Consider the following 6878-nt stretch of genomic DNA (forward strand, 5'->3'; position numbering starts at 1 on the left):
TTGGAAATGTCACGTGCAAATGTTATGCAACAGCTGACAAGAGGGGGTCCTGGTATCTACTTTGATATCGTAAGCGATTCGTTTCGCGAAGACACGCGATGCGATCAAACTTTGAAATTTATTACTTTGCTTGACAAAACACTCGTTAATCCGGACACAGAAATATTAGTTTACATGTAAAAAGGATTGTAATTCGGAGATGCAATTCCTGGTTAACTAGCTTATGCTAGCAAAGCGGGAGAGTTGTGGAAAGATGTTTCGGTTAGTCTCAGTTTTTTTTATTGTTCTTTTATTTATCCACTCATGACCTCATTTTTGTGAAGGCGGGTACTGTACTCAGAGTAGACGGGTGCCGGTACCCTGGTCCCGGCTTCTAATAAAACCCCTGAAATATTATGTCCTCCTCTTGCTGGTTGGGCTCTGGGAAGTGGGCAAAGGGACCCTGATGTTTTTGTCCAGGGTACCCCAACACTACCTGACTAGTTGCCTGTAAGTAATGTGGCGGTTTTTCTTGTGCTCAGGCCCCTCATAAGCGGAAGAGCCATACTCCTGCTTGTACTGTAGCCAAACTGTCGGCAGAACCCAGACATTGAGGCGCACTGCCTCAAACCCTGGATGCTGGACAGTACATGTGGGTTCTGTCTGCAACTGTTCCACTGTAACATCCTCCAAATTTTTACTTTTGACCACATCTACTTTTTGGCAACAGATGTTTTATTCCTCCCTTTACATTGATTGGCAGTTTCCACACTGACACCTTGTAATTAAAAAAATCAGTTCAGTAGCAATTTATAACGATGTTGAATAGAAGGAATAGAGAGCACAACCTGTATGATTGTTCCACCAAAAGGAACAGTATTTGGCTCTGAAATTGTCACAAACGTGAGAGATAACTCAAACTTTAGGCTATAAAGAAGGTGCAAAGACCACAAGTAAACAACATGTTAATGTTACAAGGATGTTCAATTCTATGTGGGTGGATGATACTTATGTTACATTGTGTTTTGAAGTAAAAGCTGAAAAATCTTGACTTGTTTACCAAGGCTCTCCCTGGAGGAAGTGTTCAGACAGAATTCTACATCTTCCACTTCATAATGGTTAAAGCCCAAGTCAGATCTATTGGGAATGGCAGTGACATCAAATATGTGGAATGCAGTTAGGACAGGAAGGCTCTTGTTAAATTGATTGTTGGTGTTCTCTCTTAGGGCTTTGACATATTGGTCAGTCAGATTAGTAAGATTTTGTTCCTGATGGGCCGATGGAGAAGATCAATCACAAACTGAAAGCCTGTCATCTGTGCGAATATTTCTCTGAAGTGCTCTTAGAGGCCTCTTTTGTTCTGACAGTCTTGAGTGCCTCATGGGTGTTGTTAAAAGCTAGGCCAATAGGGCTTACCACTGTGCTTGGCACTGGGTTTGTCATTCTGCTTTCCACAAGGACTGGATTGGATGAAAGAAACTTTGCATTATAAAATTGTGTTGACTCGGTTTGCTCTGCCAGAGGAAAGATGGAGTTCACTTCAAACGATCTCACAGACTGAGGTTTTTGAAGGCACAAAACCATCACTAATGTCCATGTCAATGGGACTTTTAGGCTTTTCCTTAATGTTAATCTCTGCGTGAAGAGCTTTAGAAGCTCTAGAGAGTGCACTTTCTTGAGAAAGCTCTTCCACAAAGGCTAAAGCGGCAACATAGAGGCTGCTGCCTTGATCTTCCAAAATATCATTATTTCAAAGCTCACACTTCCATTATGTGTACCCTCGATATCAACAGAATTGGCACTGACGGAGTCCTGATTGTATTTCTCTTTAGAGCAGAGATGGTCAATTGCAGCTTCCAACAACTTAATTTCTGCCTTGCAAACAATGTTGTCAAATTTGGCTTGAAGTGCATCGACAGTTTGATCTTTGGCTTGGATTCTTTTGATCCTAGTACCAGATGGAGTATTAGATGCCCGCGTGGTTCTTTAGCAGTTTGATTCTTGTGTGGAGAGAGGAGTAGGCTTTCTTGGCTTCTGCTTGCATTTGAACTGTCCTTCTGAGAATAGGGTGGAGTCTAGTCTGGTAGAGCTGCTTACTAATTGTCCACTGGGGACAGTAATGCTTTCGCGAGTTGCCAAGTACATCCCTACCTTTGTTGCCATTTTTCATAAATATATCTTGTGTTTCTGGTCGGGCAATATTGATAAGCAAAGATGTTGTTCACAATCTCAAGCCAATAAATAATTTATGAATCCTCTCTTTTTTTCTCTCTCAAATCACTTTGGTTCACAGAAAAATATCGCTTTTGATATGAATTTGTAAAAGCAAAAGTGTTTTTAAATTGGTTGACAATCGGCCTAAAAACCATCTGTAATTAATATTAATCCTTCACAAAAAGCACCCAGTTATTTAAAAGTGAGGTATTTGGTTACAATTGAATTAATCAATGGAACTTTCATTCTTTTAATATCTGAGTTCTCTCAAACAATTTGTTCATAGTGAAAAGGCAAGTAAAGTTTTCAGTTCTACTACAAAGAAGCCTGAAGTCAGTCTTTCCAAGGCTGTTCAATTTGGACATTTGTGCTGTAAACTGCACAACAGAAACTGAATGAACTCAATAAGAGAAAGGTGCATTTAATCCCCTTGTGTCTCATTGAAGGGTCTCATTCCAATTTAACCTTTTTGGAGGAAAGATCAGACTTACACACACCATTGTAGTTAACAAACAAGCAAACTCTTGCACCTTCAAGATAAAAAAATTGAATTTTCTCACAATTACTTTCCTTGCCATTTACTTACTGAACAGAGGTAAGTCTTCGAACATTAGTTAATTGACGATGAGAGTAAATAATACTTTCGGTAAGATTATTGACTAGTTCTGTTTTTTTAAAAAATGTACTTGTTTTTTTTATTATGCTCTCTCTAATTGACAGGTGTCAGATTGTGACAAATACTTGTAAAAATAATGTTCTTAAGTTTGTTGGAAGCCTTTTGAATCACCTTTATCAGTACACAAATGTAAATTTTTCAGTTAAGCCTCTCTCTTTAATTTGCATTACCACTATTTTAACTATGATTTACTTGCTGAAAAACTGTAGTCTCGTCATTTTTATTTTTCATCAAATGGTCCATGTAAACTGTTGTTTATCTCAAATCAACCTCTACTTTTTTTCACTCTTTTGTCTCAACTACATATTAATCTTTAATTTTATCATACAATTGCAAAATTTACTTGACAAAAATATATCATTAGGAACTGCTCTTGTAAGCACAGAACAATTTTAAGAGGAAATAGTCTCATAAACATGTTTATGGCAAGCTGTCCAGTTTGGAAGGGCAAAATATGTAACATTCATTGGGAAATATCTCTCTCTTATCAATGTACTATAGTGGTGCACTGGTAACACTGAACATTTGCCGCACCCCAACATTTGTGAACAGCAGGGTATATGAAAAGTAAAATGTTAAAAAAAGTATTGAAATACATAACTCTCTTTGATGACTGCCCTTTGAGGTTTTTTGGTGATGAGCCTCATAGTTGTTTCAGCTCTTCAATTTCTGCATTTCCAGACATGTCTGGAAATATCTTTATGAAGCAGCTGTTCAGAGAAATAATTATAAACACCTTAATATTGATTGGTGAAAGATTCCAATCTAAACAAATGACAATGTTTAAATTCATAATTTTTGTCTGACCTTGCAGGAATTATTGCCAAGTAATATAAATTTGGAGTATGACTTTAGTGATAATTGCTAAGGTGTGAAGTATCCTGTTTTGAAAATTTACACTGAATTAAGTGTTCTGGAGACAAGATTTAGCTGAAAATTCTAGTCCAAAACATATGCAAATTTTTGCAACATTTGGAAAAGTTAGTGTATAAGTTAGGGAAAAAAGGAAATTTTTTAAACATATGGTGAAGGTGCTTGCCAGAAGTTTCATGGTTTCTAACTGTTACTAAAGGCCAGTCAGTTTGGGTGAAGACATTTTTGTTGATGGGCAAGTGGTAAAAGACCAAAAGCCAGTGTGATTAAGCCAGGTATTCTGTTGTGGCAGTATCAACACCAAGACAAGAGCAATAACAATGAGGTAATCACTAAACATTTCACTGTTTATAACAGCAGCCTAGACTCTGGTTTCACTGCTTTATCAAGACTAACTAATATATCTGAAAAATATATTTGAATATAAGAACATGTTATATGCACCAATGTACCATGCTTTAGCACTAATATAAAAATAGGGGGAATGTGAAAAATGAGTTGTTGAAATTTCTCCTTTTTTTAGAGAGCTGTAAGAAGGATATATTCTTTTTTTAAAAAAATGTGGCTGTAGCTGATGTTATCTTGAGGAAGAGTGAGTAAATAGATTGAATGGCACTTAGTTACAAAAGAATATGGCCAAATACATTGAGAAGTATATCATAACAAAAACAATGTAGTTTTTGCACCTTGATGGTGCATAATTTTTGTGACATAACATACTTCCAGCTGTCTGTCCACCCATTGAATGTATACAGAAAAATACAACTGCTGCTATAGAAAATCAAATTTTAAATTTAAAAGTATATAGCAGTTGTCATGCACATGTTGTGTTGTACACTCATGTTGGTGGATTTGCAGACAGATTTTATGAGAAAATGTCTTTTTGCAACTTTGTTGGAACTTATTTCCTGCATGGGAGAAAGCTGTGAAAACTCTCTACGCCAATTAGTTGAGCCAAAACTCTGAGCAAGAGAAGACATTTATTGACTGAAAGACAAGAAGCATAAATAAAACAAACGAGCAGGCCAAAAAAAGGGGAACAAAGGTGCTGCGCTAATTATGTGCCAACCGTATGACAATGAGGCTAACTAAACAACAGCGTGCATACGAGGCAGAACAATGAAGCAGACTGAACGACAGCGTGCACAATGCGTCACGCTATGCGAGCTAATCGCAGGAACTAAACAACAATGCAAAATATGGTGCTGAAAGAAACTGTGGCACATGTTTCCCTGACCTCATTATCTTTCAGAACATCCAACAAATTTCAAAATATACACACATACATATATATTAATCAACAAGACCTCCATGTCAGGTTTGAATGCATCTCAAATAGGGTGTTTTCTGCTCTAGTATAACTCCTTCTAGTGCCTTAAATTAGTCCAGGGTATCCTCAATTAAAGTTTTTAAGGTTAGGCATCTTATGAGAAATGGTGGCTTCCCTACCTCACAAAACATTGTTGTGCAGCTTCTCAAGGCCTTTTTCCAATTTTATTAACTGTTACATACATTTTATTGTAATGCTCTAGCCATTTTTAAATACTCTGTTCATAATCAAGAAGCTGCTACCATTTTGTCCATTTTTTCTGCAAAACAGTCGGTAAACACCTGAAAAGCTTTAGTTTTAGTTCAAAAGAGTGCAGTAACACTTTTATTTGTTTAAATTAGACCTTGAGCAAATAAATTACACCTGATTTACATACAGAGTACTCGTTCTTAGTCAATGAACTGATACATTGCTAGTGAAAAGGAGAGAGTTCTACTCACTCGCTCCTTTTTTTAAATTTCTCTCTTTAGGTTTGGGAGCTTTCCCTGCTAGTTCCAGACTTGTGGCAACGTGGTGGTTAACAAGGACTTGATGTAATCTTGTAATCACACATGATCTTATTATAGTATTCATGTTTTCCATGAAAGGCAGGTTTTTTCTTTCGCTTACCAAGCTTATCAGTCTTGCCATTGTTGAGATAGTTTGCACTGTCATAGACAAAGTGGCTAGCAGCAAGTAACTTGAAAACTTGTTCAAATTTAACACTAACTTCTCTCACTTGAGAAAGGGAAGGAAGGACATAGCTCCTCTTTTTTTGTCACCACAGAGGTGCATAGTTTAATGATGCTGTCTTCCTACCGAAAAACAAAAATGCAGCAATTTAATAGAATTTTGTGACTCAAAAAATTCCTTCTCTTGGGGTAGAATTTGTGTTACCTTGCAGCAAGTGTGCAGATGGTTACCAGTGAATGATTTTCATGGTAAGATTGGCTCTCGACATTCATTTTCTTGAGAACCTCATCCAAATGAACTGATAGTGGTCCTGTGGCTCTCTCAAAGGCAGCCAATTCCATTTGTTCATCTGTGAGCTTTTCTTATAATGTTGAGATAATACTATTAAAATGTGGGTTATTTGGCTTACTGTTTAGTATAATTTGATGGGTTGTTAAATTCATTTGAGCTAGTGTAATATTATAAATAAAGGATCTATAAAACAAAATCATAACTTCTTAAACTAAAATTATTTTAATCATACCAGATGGGTTTGAAACGTGCAATAGAATTGGAGGATTGTATAATTGTGATACTGGAAAACACAAATACATAATTGTTACCTCCTCCTTTGCATTTCCGAGGAGTTTGTCTATCTCCTCCAGTAGTAGTGTAAAGTAGGCAGGCATGATGTTAACATTAGCATGCAGACTTTGTAAATTCAGCAATTCCTGTAAAGAATTTGCTTTTTCACGAAGTTGTTGTGCCCATCTGGTATGTAGTTGGGCAGCTCTGAATGCCTGGATATTTTCATCATTTTCATTAGTCTCCTACCAGCACCATTTGAATTTTTTTGTCCAGATCAAAGCACTGGTTCTATAGTTCATCAAACAGTTTCTTAAACACACCCAAGCTAATGTGAAGTCTAGGAACACAAACCTGAAATAGAGAACCATTTAGTTTGGTATCCTGTAAGTCTCTCTTCAAAGCAACAAAATAAACTCCTGTATCCTACTTTGTCCAATTCAATAGCCATCTGCTACAAACTTGTCATAATTCTCTGATGCCTCAGGTTAGCGTTCTGGAAGGCCATTTTAAATGACCCACCACCAGCATCTCCTCCAAGTCTTATGTGCACTTCATTTTCTGGGATTT

At 36.9% G+C, this 6878-nt stretch overlaps 1 long non-coding RNA gene across 1 annotated transcript in view; it reads left to right on the forward strand.

Moving 5' to 3' along the window:
- Window positions 1–5623: 5623 nt before the first annotated feature.
- Window positions 5624–6878, forward strand: part of LOC149048639 (uncharacterized) — a 4516-nt gene continuing 3261 nt past the window's right edge. Inside the window, exon 1 of the long non-coding RNA XR_016185165.1 lies at window positions 5624–6878. This exon is cut by the window's right edge and continues 291 nt beyond it. This is a non-coding gene — a long non-coding RNA (uncharacterized LOC149048639).

Source organism: Pocillopora damicornis, chromosome 3 (assembly GCF_964200805.1).
Source record: "Pocillopora damicornis chromosome 3, jaPocDami1.2, whole genome shotgun sequence".
NCBI lineage: Eukaryota > Metazoa > Cnidaria > Anthozoa > Scleractinia > Pocilloporidae > Pocillopora > Pocillopora damicornis.